The following is a 13139-nucleotide window of genomic DNA, read 5'->3' as shown; positions in this document are numbered from 1 at the left end:
CAAGTTTAAAAAATTGTGAAGTTTATTAATGTCTTGAACAAATAAAAATATATCACAATGTTGTAAAAGCCAAACACATTCCAACAGAATAAGGACACAGATAAATGTTACTGCATTGAGATGGTCAGATAGCAGGAGTTTTTTTTTAAATGAATTACATAAAAATGATAGAATCACCTTCTGGCATAGCCACGGGAGGCATGACCCATAGACTTTGGGGGCCCAAGCCCCACCTACTGAACTCCTAGCATCTCCCTCCCCTGCCCTGCATTTGTTCCAGGGTCTCTCAACTTCACCCCTGCTTCTCTGTACCTTTTAAATCTTTCAGTGACTCAAATCCAATACCCATGTCATTCCCAAGTCTCCCCTCTGACTTGGCTCCACTTATGCGGAAACTGGAAGTTGCGTCAGATGGAAGGCTTAGGTTTATTGTATGTGTTTATAGAACATTCTTCAGGAATTCATAATATCTTTTATCAGATGTGATGCTTTTTTTGGGGAGCGGGGTTGTTACTTATTTGCCATTGCATAGAGAACAAGGATCCAAGCGAACATCTAATAACTGCTGTGTTGCTCATTGTACTAATGATACAATAGTAATTATCTTCTTTTCTAAATGCCATGACATGTCACTGTTGCCAGAACATAATGTACACAGTATAACTAATTTGAGAAGAACCTTTGCAGCAACTCAGCAAAAAAATGTTCAGCATATTCTTATTATTTATGGCTTGTATGTGCAGAATAAGCAAAAAGAAGCCCTGTACTAACATATGTTCTGCAAATCATTTGTATTTTCAGGGATTGGGCACTATTTTTTACCATTACTTTATAGCCAGATCACTATTTTACATACGTTTTGCCTTACTCCCTTCCTTAATGATGTCAGATGGATGAACAATTAAGGGACCACTTTATAAAAGATTTTTTTAAATACAGTATATAAATGCTATTTTATGCACTTAAAAAGGCATAAAATATGCATGGCAACTTAGAATATACATACTTTTGTGCAACTCAGTTGTAGGCGGGTTTCAGGGTGGAGACTGAAGCACAAACAGAATTGTGATTTATAGAATATGCCCACATTGTGGGGTAGATTCAAGAAAGTGTGCCAAAAATTAGATCTCAACATAGAAACATGATGGCAAATAAAGCCAAATGGCCCATCCAACAATGTGAGTGTTAAGCACTAATTATATAGCAGCAATTGTGCATGAAATAGCCATTATAGAATAGAGTGTAAAATAGCATGCACCCATCTAACCTTAGGCATAAGCACTTACTCCATGTCAAAGGCTGATATAAATGTCCGCACCTAAAGTTGTCAGCCACATACATGATAGATTCTACATCTTACACATGCAATTGTATTAAGGCCAAAATAATGCATTACTTAAGCAAAGCAGATGCAATATATATATATTGCGTACTAAACCTTCTATTATGGGGAGTAAAGAGGACATGTCTTTGATAATAATAGAAAAATATGTTTAATAATGCATTACTCAAGCAAAGCACATGAAAAATATATAGCATACTAAACCTCATTTCTAAAAGGCTACAAAATAAGAAAATAATTTGTACTCACAATGGCTGTGGTTCAGAGCAAGTGGACATCATTGTGACATCATCAATATGCACCTAGATGGCAGAATATCACTAAAAAATAATAGGAACCCCTGTCAAAACAAAAAGCTTCTGTAGCTTAGTGGTGGGAAACTACTATACCTCTAGTGGGAGACCACTCCATTCATCTACCACCTTTTCTTTAAAAAAAGTATTTCCATAGATTATTCCTGAGCTCTTAATTTCATCCTATGCCCTCTCACTCTGGAGTTTCCTTTCAAAAGAAAGACTCACCTCATATGTATCTATACCATATAGGAATTTAAACATCTCTCATAACTCTCCTCTTCTGTCTTTCCACCAAAGTATACTTACATATTGAGATCTTCAAGTCTTTCCCCGTATGTCTCAAGATGTAGACCACCAACCATTTTAGTAGCTTTCCTCTGGAGCAACTTCATCCTGTTTATATCCTTTTGAAAGTGCAGTCTCCAGAATTGTATGCAATATTTTAAATGAGATCTCACAAGAGTCTTATACAGAGGAATCAATACCTCCTTTTTCCTACTGGCCATTACTCTGCTTATGCACTCAAGCATACTTCTAGATTTCGCTGTCACCTTTTCAACTTGTTAGGCCACCTTAAAATCATCACATACTATCACACCCAAGTACTACACACTTCATCCTGTCATTGATACTGTATATCTAAAAATTGTCTTGTCCCCCTGTTTTACCATGTCAACTATTTTCTTCTTCCATTTGCATCTTTGCTTTCCTGGCTACTTCACCAGCCTTTCTTAACTTTTCTGAATATTTTTGCCTGTCTTCCTTTTTCTGTGATCTTATCTACCCATCCCTCCCTCACCCACCCCCACCCTACCACCCTCACATTTGTCCACTTACTTTTATTTACTTTCCTTATTGTGGAACAATCTCCTGGATGAGGTTTATGATGGTAAAGACAAGAGCTTGATCACGGTTGCCTAAAGTTTCCTCGCTAAACTCTCAACCAAGTGGAAATTCACAGAGAACAGGGTTATGAGCAATTGCTTTTAAAGAAGCAAGTATCCTTAATCTGATTCCACTCCTAAGTGCAATTTCAGAGCAATGTTATATGTGATTTTATAAGATAGTTCCCATAAAATAATGTTGACAGAATGAGAGGCATCATAAAAAAAGGGTATAAGTCCCCTTTTGGCCTAAGGCCTTAGGCACCCAAATTAGGCAGCAGGGAAATGTCCATTCTCTTTTTTTTGAGAATGGCCTACCTGAACATTCAGGAGTTTAATCATCCAGACCACCACTACATCTAACTTTAGGCCCTATTCTCGAAAAAAATTTGCCTAAGTCCCAAACCCCCACAACAAGACCTTTTAGACATGGGAGGGACCAGTCCTTCACCTAAAAGCATGATTCTCTAGTTGGCATCTGTCATAAGCACCGGTTAGAGAATTGTGGAACTGTCCCACCACCTACAATGATTGCGGCAAGAGGAATGCCCAGTCCCTCCTGCCAGGCACTCACCCCAACTGCCTCGCAATGATCACGGCAGGACAGATGCCCAATTTCTCCTGCTAATACTCCTGAACCCTCCTGCAATCTTCCCTAGCAGGAGGGATGCCCAGTCCTTCCTGCTGTGATCCCCCAAACTCTCCTGCAAGCATCGGCGGCAGTAGGGATGTCCAATCCCTCCTGTCGCAATCCCCCAAACCCTCATAGAAACATAGAAACATAGAAGATGACGGCAGAAAAGGGCTACAGCCCATCAAGTCTGCCCACTCTGCTTACCCACCCCCTGTCTATGCCCTAATGACCCAATTTCCTTATCTTGACCCTCGTAGGGATCCCACATGGGTATCCCATTTATTCTTAAAGTCTGGCATGCTGTCTGCCTCGATCACCTGCACTGGAAGCTTGTTCCAATGATCAACCACTCTCTCTGTGAAGAAATACTTTCTGGTGTCGCCATGAAATTTTCCGCCCCTGAGTTTGAGCGGGTGCCCTCTTGTGGCCGAGGGTCCCTTGAGAAAGAAAATATCATCTTCCACTTCGACACGTCCCGTGAGGTACTTAAATGTTTCGATCATGTCTCCCCTCTTCCTACGTTCCTCAAGAGTGTAGAGCTGCAATTTGTTCAGTCTCTCTTCGTACGAGAGACCTTGAGCCCCGAGATCATCCTGGTGGCCGTCCGTTGAACTGATTCAATTCTGCGCACATCTTTACTGTAATGTGGCCTCCAGAATTGCACACAGTACTCCAGATGAGGTCTCACCATGGCCCTGTACAACGGCATTATGACTTCAGGCTTTCGGCTGACGAAACTTCTATTGATACAACCCAATATCTGCCTTGCCTTAGATGAAGCCTTCTCCACTTGATTGGCAGTTTTCATGTCTGCACTGATGATTACTCCTAAATCTCGTTCTGCTGAAGTCCTAGTTAAAGTTTCTCCGTTCAAGAAGTACGTCCTGCATGGATTTCTGCTTCCGAGGTGCATGACTTTACATTTCTTAGCATTGAAGCCTAGCTGCCAGGTTGAGGACCAACTTTCCAATTTCCTGCAATTTTCACCAGCAGGAGGGTTCGGGGGATCGTGGCAGGAGAGATTGGGCATCCCTTCTGCTGCGATTGTTATGGGGGCAGGGGATGGGTTGCCTGGGCCTCTGAGCTGATCGCGGCAGCCTCAATCAGCTCAACTGCCTGATCTGGAACTTATACCTGCTTTGACTTGGTCTAAGCCAAAATGTATAAGTTCTATCCAGGAAACCTGTCAAACTTTTCAATTATGGCTGCCGGATGACTAAGTGTAAGTCAGCCTTACCCACTCCTCCAAAAATGCCCCTTTTCACTCTGGGTACACAGAGCCAGTGAAAAGGCCTCAGCTGGTTTTAGATACTGTTTGATTATCGGAACTTAGATGACCTGTCTTTTTGATCGTCCAAGTGCCGATTTAGGCAGGTTTTTAGATATATTTTTTGTTTGATTATGTACCTCAGTGTATTAAATTACAATTAAGTTGTTTTTATGATTACACAATTCCACCAGAGGCACTTAAATATGCTAGATTTTACTAAATGGCACTAGAGGTTTTTAATGCAGGCCAGAGAAATAAATGCTGTGACTCTCATAGGAATTCTATGAGCATTGAAGCATTTACCTTGCTGGCCTCCTGGACTACTGCAACATTTCATACCTAGCAGGACAATGCAGGCATTTCTGGAAACTGAGTATCATCCAAAACATGGAAGTGAGACTAATCTTTAACCTGAAAAAATTTGACCATATAACTCCATTCTACCAAAAACTATATTGGCTTCCTGTTGAGGGAAGAGTTTTGTTCAAATTGGGATGCCTTGTCTACAAATCCCTACATGGCCTACTGCCTAACTGCTCAATTCTTGTTCTCGTTGCCAATCCACTCCACACATTCCCGATCATTTTTTACCTACCCTTCAGTCAAAGGCTGTACTCAGAAAAGATTCATTAACCAACTCTTATCATACCAAGCTGCTTCCAGGGATCCTAAACTGGGCCAAATGGTTAGAATATCAACATCATATATGCATTTTAGAAAGCTATTAAAAACCCATCTGTTCTCAAAATTCTTGTAATCCCTTCAAAGCAGCATACTGATGTGAAACTATTGTTAACTCGTTGATGCCAATATTCTATCTATTGTAGCTCACCGACAATGGTCAACCCATCTCTTTTGTAAACCGCATAGAACCGAAAGGCTTTTGTGGTATATAAATAAAAAATTATGTTATGTTATGTTATTCACCTTCTAAACCAACTGAACAGGCATGGATCCCAAAAAAACCATTCAATTTGGTGTCATTATATCAGGCCAGGTAAATACTACTTGCGTGTCTAGGATGAGGTTCACCAAAAACTAGATCTGTAACCCTTGAGACTGTAGGCTGGAGATGTGCAACTGAAGCCACATGAGCTAAATAGTCAAGATTGAAACCAGTGAATAGTTATCCTTTGGGAAGCAGAAGGAGAGACACATCCCTGTAAGAGCTCACTGGATCAACATTTGGTCTCGAATCAAGGATATGCTGGTTCAGAAAGGCAGCTCTAGGGATATGTTTCTCCTTCTGCATAGAGGATGTGGTTTAATTTTGAATATTGTATATGGTTCTTTTATTCAAAATTTCATCTTATCAATGTGATTTTGTGGTTCACCTCTATAATCCCACCAACATTTCACATTAACTTCCTTCTTTTCCAGATTAATATGTTCCTGTTGAATTCTAAATGGCATCTCTCCTGTTTGGATTCTCAAAATTAAAAGATCCTCCCCCTCTTTTTCTGCAGGTAAAATTGTACCCATTGGAGCGGCTTTGATTATTAGTCTTTATACTTATCCAACAAACAAAACAAACCTGTCCTTGCAGTAAAATATTGTTTTTCACATGATGATTTTTATTCATGAAAACGTTTTAATGAACATGGTAATGATTGTAAATCCATTTTCACACTTTAATGAATACATTTTTATGGCTATGATATTCCAAGGGAAGACATCTGCGGCAGAAGCCTCTGAGAATGGAAAGACAAACCCACCCCTCACTCCTCGACATGGCAATATGCTATAATGCACTCAATGCTATGATAATCTGAGCTTTAATGTATGTACTACATTTTCTTCCATTCCTTGTCAGATCAAGGAGAACGGCACTAGCAAATAGATTCTGCATTAATACCTTTCCTTCCCGTGTTTGCATTCAGGCAACAAATTGCTCTGCTTCAGCTTGACGACATTTAATATGCCTGTTAGTATCTTAGAACATGAATAAATGAAATCTCTTTCATGGTTACAGTACATCAGCCTCTTTGGTGCTGAAAATGTAAGTTAAATTAGTTATGACTGGTTTCAAATTTTGGACACCAGAATCCTGAGTGTGTGATTACACTGTAATCTTCTGCATTTTAGAAGGGATCTTGCCATCAGAAACTAGGTATTGTTCAAGTAAAGTATGCTAAAAATGACATGTTCTTACTACTAAATGATTGAGCCTATGCGCGACCCATCAACTTAACAATGAGAAAAATTACAAAAGAAATGGCACGTTCAGAGAGATGAGATGATGGTGGAAATTAACCTGATTTCCATCTTCTTGCTGTCAGCCAAGTCCACTGCTTATGAAGTGATTGACAGAATGCCGTAAATCAAGATCATTCTTTTACTTATTAATGTGAACTGCAAAAAGATTAAAGTCTCATTTACATAACTTGAGATGAAAGGAGGTGAAATATAGCAATTATCTTTTCGAGCCAAATTTACACTTCAGTTTAAAATTAACCTATGCAAATGACAGATAAAACCTGAGGAAAGCTTTCACTCTGTTTTTTTTCCCTTTAAGTATGTTTATATACCAGGGAAGGCAATTACCACTTAGTGCAAGAGCAGGTATCAATATTTCAAACATGTTTTAACAGAAAACCAACAAAGTAGTAGTAGTAGTAATATTTTAAGATTTCAAGCTTTTGTGCTCAACTGATTCGCTTGGCTTCTTGCTTTTAATATAACTGAAAAAAAGTTTGTGGTGTGTTTTTGCTTCCAGCACAATCTTCTTTTCAAGGTCTCTCTTTGCCTTCCTAATTAGCGTCTTGCATTTGACTTGCCATTCCTTGTGTTGTTTACAATTATTTTCAGTTGAATCTTCCACTTTCTGAAGGATTCTCTTTTAGCTCTAATAGCTTCCTTTACCTCACTAGTTAACCACGCCGGCTGCCATTTGGTCTTCCTCCTTCCATTTTTAATACTTGGAAGATATCTAGTTTGGGCTTCCAGGATGATATTCTTCAATAACATCCATGTCTGATGTAAATTTTTGACCTTTGCAGCTGCTCCTCTAAGGTTGGATTTTTTTTTATTTTTTTTTTACCAGTCTCCTCATGTTATCATAGTCTCCTTTTTTTTTAAAGTTAAGTGCTGTTGTATTGGATTTCTTGTATGAACTTATTTCAGGGCTATATCAAATCTGATCATGTTATGATCACTGCTATCAAGCAGTCCCTGCACCATTATCTCCTGCACCAATTCATGTGCTTCACTAGGAAACTAGGTTTAGAATTGCTTCGCCTCTTGTCAGTTCCTGAACTAGCTGCTCCATAAAGCAGTCCTTGATTTCATCAAGAAATTTTATCTACTTAGAATGCAATGATGTTATATATAACCAGTCAATATCGAGGTAATTGAAATCACCCGTTGTGTTACCCAGTTTGTTAGCCTCCCCAATTTCTGATAAAATTTCAACATCTGTCCATTTATCCTGATCAGGTGGATGATAGCATACTCCTATCATTATCCTTTTCCCCTTTATATATGGAATTTCTACCCATAAGGATTCCAAGGTATGTTTTAACTCCTGTAGAATTTACAATCCATTTGATTCAAGGCCCACCTTAACGTATAATGCTTGCCTCTACCAATGTGATCCACCCTATCAATGTGATATAGTTTGTACCCCAGTATGACAGTGCATCATTGGCTATCTTCCTTCCACCAGGTCTTAGAGTTGCCTATTTTATCTGTCTTTTCATTTAGTACAATATATTCTAACTCTCCCATTTTCTTTCTTAGGCTTCTGACATTTGCATACAGATATATCTATTTAGAATTTGCTCAGCAGTTGGCATGGATAATCTGCAGTCTTTAAAATCAGCCTGTTCTGTATTTAAGAAACCTAGTCTACTGTGGCCTGTATTGCAATCTTGCTATCGGGATGTTCTGTCTTCCCTTTTCTGATAATATCTTTTCAGATAATATCTTTTAAAGATACCTTGTTTTTAACCATTTTCTTTTGAACGACTGTCAGCCTTCCCCCAGTTCCTTTTTTTTAAACTTTATTTAGTTTTTAATGCCAACAAAAAGTGCAATACAATTTACATACAAATAATAATAATCAAATAAGCACTTATAAGCAATCAGAATCTATACAAAAGATAAAAATTCCCTCCCCCATCCATCATTACCATCAGGAATAATACCAAAACAAAAGATATACCCCCCTCCCGCTCCCATCCTCCCTGGATGTGTGGGTGCAATACAATGGAAAATAAAGATAAAGGGCAACTATAACAAATCTACAAAAGACGTCAATGGATCCCAAACCAGTTTAAAAACTGCTCTATTTCCTTTAGAAATGTTGATGTCAGCAGCCTTGTTCCACCCTGGTTAAGGTAGAGCCCATCTTTGAGGAATAGGCTCCCCCTTCCCCAGTATATCACCCAGTTCTTCCTAACAAATCTAAAACCCTTCTTCCTGTACCATTGCCTCACCCATGCATCGAGACTCCAGAGCTCTGCCTGTCTCTTGGGTCCTGCACATGGAACAGGGAGCATTTCTGAAAATACTACCCTGGAGGTTATTGATTTTAATTTCCTACCTAAGAGCCTAAATTTGGCTTTCAGAACCTACCTACCACATTTCACTATTCCATTGGAAAACACATGTACCAAGACAGCAGAATTCTCCTCAGCATTGTCTAAAATGTTTTCTAGATGACGCATGAGGTAAGAACATAAGAATTGCCACTGTTGGGTCAGACCAGTGGTCCATCGTGCCCAGCAGTCCCTGTACACGGCGGCCCTCTGGTCAAAGACCAGCGCCCTAACTGAGACTAGCCCTGCCTGCATATGTTCTGGTTCAACAGGAACTTGTCTAACTTTGTCTTGAATCCCTGGAGGGTGTTTTCCTCTATGACAGACTCTGGAAGAGCATTCCAGTTTTCTACCACTCTCTGGGTGAAGAAGAACTTCCTTATGTTCGTACAGAATCTATCCCCTTTCAATTTTAGAGAGTGCCCTCTCATTCTCCCAACCTTGGAGAGGTTGAACAACCTGTTCTTATCTACTAAGTCTATTCCCTTCAGTATCTTGAATGTTTCGATCATGTCCCCTCTCAATCTCCCCTGTTCGAGGGAGTAAAGACCCAGTTTCTCTAATTTTTCACTGTTAGGTCCACCACCTTTGCCCAAGGCAAGCAAGTGACTATGAGATCCTCATTTCCACAAGCCATCCAGCTATCTACATGCCTAATTATTGAAACTCCCACTATAACGGCTATCCTAACCCTTCCCTCCTAGGCAAAAGCCCCTGGAGATATATCTTTTGTGCGAGAGATCATTGCATTCCCTGGGGGGCAGGTTTTGCCAACATGATTTCCTCCTACTTCTCCAGGGTAATACTCTCCTTTAAGAAGACCTCCCTCTTCTGAGGCAGCTCAGAGGCTGCCAGGCTGGTGGTGGGACTTCTCTACAATGTCTCTGTAGGTCTCCTCTATATACCTCTCTGTATACCAAGTCTGCTACTCTAGCCTCAAGAGATTGAATCTGTTCTCTGAGTGCTTGGAGCTCCTTGCACTGAACACACACATAAGACCTCTCACCAACTGGGAGATAATCAAATATGAGATACTCGGTGCAAAAAGAGTCGAATAAAGGACCCGATATGGATGACTAAAATAGTGAAGGAAGCGATAAGTAATAAGAAAAATTCATTCAGGAGATGGAAAAAGGACAAAACTGAAGGAAACTGGATAGAGCACAGGAAGTATAAAAAAGAATGTCACCGTGTGGTTCGAAAAGCTAAAAGAGAGTATGAAGAGAAGTTAGCCAGGGAGACTCGTAATTTCAAACCGTTCTTCAGATATGTTAAAGGGAAACAGTCAGCTAGGGAGGAGGTGGGACCGCTGAATGATGGAGTCAGGAAGGGAGTAGTGAAGGAGGAGAAAGAAGTCGCGGAAAGACTGAACATGTTCTTTTCGTCTGTATTTACAAACGAAGACACAACCAACATACCGGAATCTGAGCAATTCTTCAATGGAAATCAAGCAGAAAAATTAACATTCATGGAAGTGAGCCTTGAAGATGTGCGCAGGCAGATAGATAAACTAAAAATAGACAAATCTCCAGGTCCGGACGGAATCCATCCAAGGGTTTTGAAGGAACTAAAGGAGGAGATAGCAGACTACTGCAGCAAATATGCAATCTATCCCTGAAAACAGGCGTGATCCCGGAGGATTGGAAGACGGCCAACATCACGCCCATCTTTAAAAAGGGATCAAGAGGTGACCCGGGAAACTACAGACCAGTGAGTCTGACCTCGGTTCCCGGAAAAATGGCGGAAGCACTGATAAAAGAAAGCATCGATGATCACTTGGAAAGAAACAAACTTCTTATAACCAGCCAACATGGTTTCTGCAGGGGGAGATCGTGCCTAACCAACTTACTACACTTCTTCGAAGGAATTAACAAACAGATGGACAGAGGTGACCCCATAGACATCATATACCTTGAATTCCAAAAAGCCTTTGACAAGGTGCCCCATGAACGATTACTCCGGAAACTGAAGAACCATGGGGTGGACGGAGACGTACATAGATGGATCAGAAACTGGTTGGCAGGTAGGAAACACAGGGTAGGGTTGAAGGGACACTACTCTGACTGGAGGAGGGTCACGAGTGGTGTTCCGCAGGGCTCGGTGCTCGGGCCGCTGTTATTTAATATATTCATAAATGATCTAGAAACAGGGACGAAGTGTGAGATAATAAAATTTGCAGATGACACCAAACTATTTAGGGAAGCTCGGACTAAAGAGGACTGTGAGGAATTTCAAAGGGACTTGAACAAACTAGGAGAATGGGCGACAAAATGGCAAATGAAGTTCAACGTTGAAAAATGTAAAGTATTGCATGTGGGAAGCAGAAACCCGAGGTACAACTATACGATGGGAGGGATGTCATTGAATGAGAGTACCCAAGAGAGGGACTTGGGGGTAATGGTGGACAGGTCAATGAAGCCGACTGCACAGTGCGCAGCGGCCGCTAAGAGAGCGAATATTTTCCAACTCTCCGAGATAGGCATTAGCTCCATAGTTCTTGATTGGTTCTCCAAATTCTTGTGCTCCCGCTCTTACATGGTTAACATGAGCGGCACCTCATCCTCTCCCTGGACCCCGACTTGTGGTGTTCCACAAGGCTCACCCCTCTCCCCAATCCTCTTTAACATTTACATGTCCTCCCTGAAACTACTCCAACTATCCCCCCTTGAAACTCTTTACACTTACGCTGATGACATCCTCGTCCTCCTTGAGACCGACTCGAACCTCACTAACCTCTCCACGAACATATCCTCATGCATAAAGAACCTCCAATCCTGGGCATTCACAATGCATATGAAACTAAACGAGTCCAAAACAAAACTCCTTTGGCTCGGCCCAATATTAGGCCATCTACCTTCCTCCATCCCATTGTCCTCCGGCCCCCCATTACAGCTCGAGTTCTCAAGCAAAGTTCTGGGTGTCACCTTAGACTCTTCTCTATCCTTCAACGAACATCTCCAATCCCTGGTGAAGAAATGCTTCTTCAGCCTTCACATGCTAAGGAAAGTCAGACCCTATTTTCACCAAAAACACTTCGCAGTCCTAGTACAATCCATCATCCTCTCCAGATTGGATTATTGCAATTCTATCTACCTCAGCCTAACCAAGAAAAGCCTCCACAGACTTCAGCGGATTCAGAACGCCGCAGCTAAGCTTGTTTTCGCGAAAAGCAAATTTGATCGCGTCTCACCACTCCTGTCTAAGCTCCATTGGCTCCCAGTAATCCCCAGGATCCACTTCAAATGTGCGTGTCTGGCCTACAAGATCCTACATGGCATCCTTCCTGCCGTTATCCCTCTATCCTGGAACTCCCCAACCCCTACTTCCTCCAGATCCTCCCAAATTTTTAAACTATCCTTCCCTTCCATAAAAGGTATTTCCCATGCAGACAAACTTGGGTCATCCCTCCCCTTTAGAATCACTGAGATCTGGAATAACCTCACCTCCCCACTCCGAACCTCAAGCTCCCTCCAACTCTTCCGCAAACACCTAAAAACCTGGCTATTCTCAAAACTGTAACACTTCCCCCCTCTTAGGCCTCTCATCTTCCCCTTTACACCTAACTCTTTAATCTCTCCACCGTAGTTCCTCTCTCATCCTTCTTCCTGTAAACCGTGCCGAGCTCCGCATTCGTGGAGATGGTGCGGTATATAAACCCAAGGTTTAGTTTAGTTTAGTTTAGAATGCTAGGTATAATCAAGAAGGGTATTACAGCCAGGACGAAAGAAGTTATCCTGCCCCTGTATCGGGCGATGGTGCGCCCACACCTGGAATACTGTGTCCAGTTTTGGTCGCCATACCTTAAGAAGGATATGGCGTTACTCGAGAGAGTTCAGAGAAGAGCGACACATCTGATAAAAGGGATGGAAAACCTTTCATATGCTGAGAGATTGGAGAAACTGGGTCTCTTTTCCCTGGAGAAGAGGAGACTTAGAGGGGATATGATAGAGACTTATAAGATCATGAGGGGCATAGAGAGAGTAGAGAGGGACAGATTCTTCAAACTTTCAAAAAATAAAAGAACAAGAGGCCATTCGGAAAAGTTGAAAGGGGACAGATTCAATACAAATGCCAGGAAGTTCTTCTTTACCCAACGTGTGGTGGACACTTGGAATGCGCTTCCAGAGGACGTTATAGGGCAGAATACAGTACTGGGATTTAAGAGAGGATTGGAC

Source organism: Geotrypetes seraphini, chromosome 1 (assembly GCF_902459505.1).
Source record: "Geotrypetes seraphini chromosome 1, aGeoSer1.1, whole genome shotgun sequence".
Lineage (NCBI taxonomy): Eukaryota > Metazoa > Chordata > Amphibia > Gymnophiona > Dermophiidae > Geotrypetes > Geotrypetes seraphini.
The sequence above is the reverse complement of the archived record's forward strand: the minus strand, read 5'-3'. Positions refer to the sequence as shown.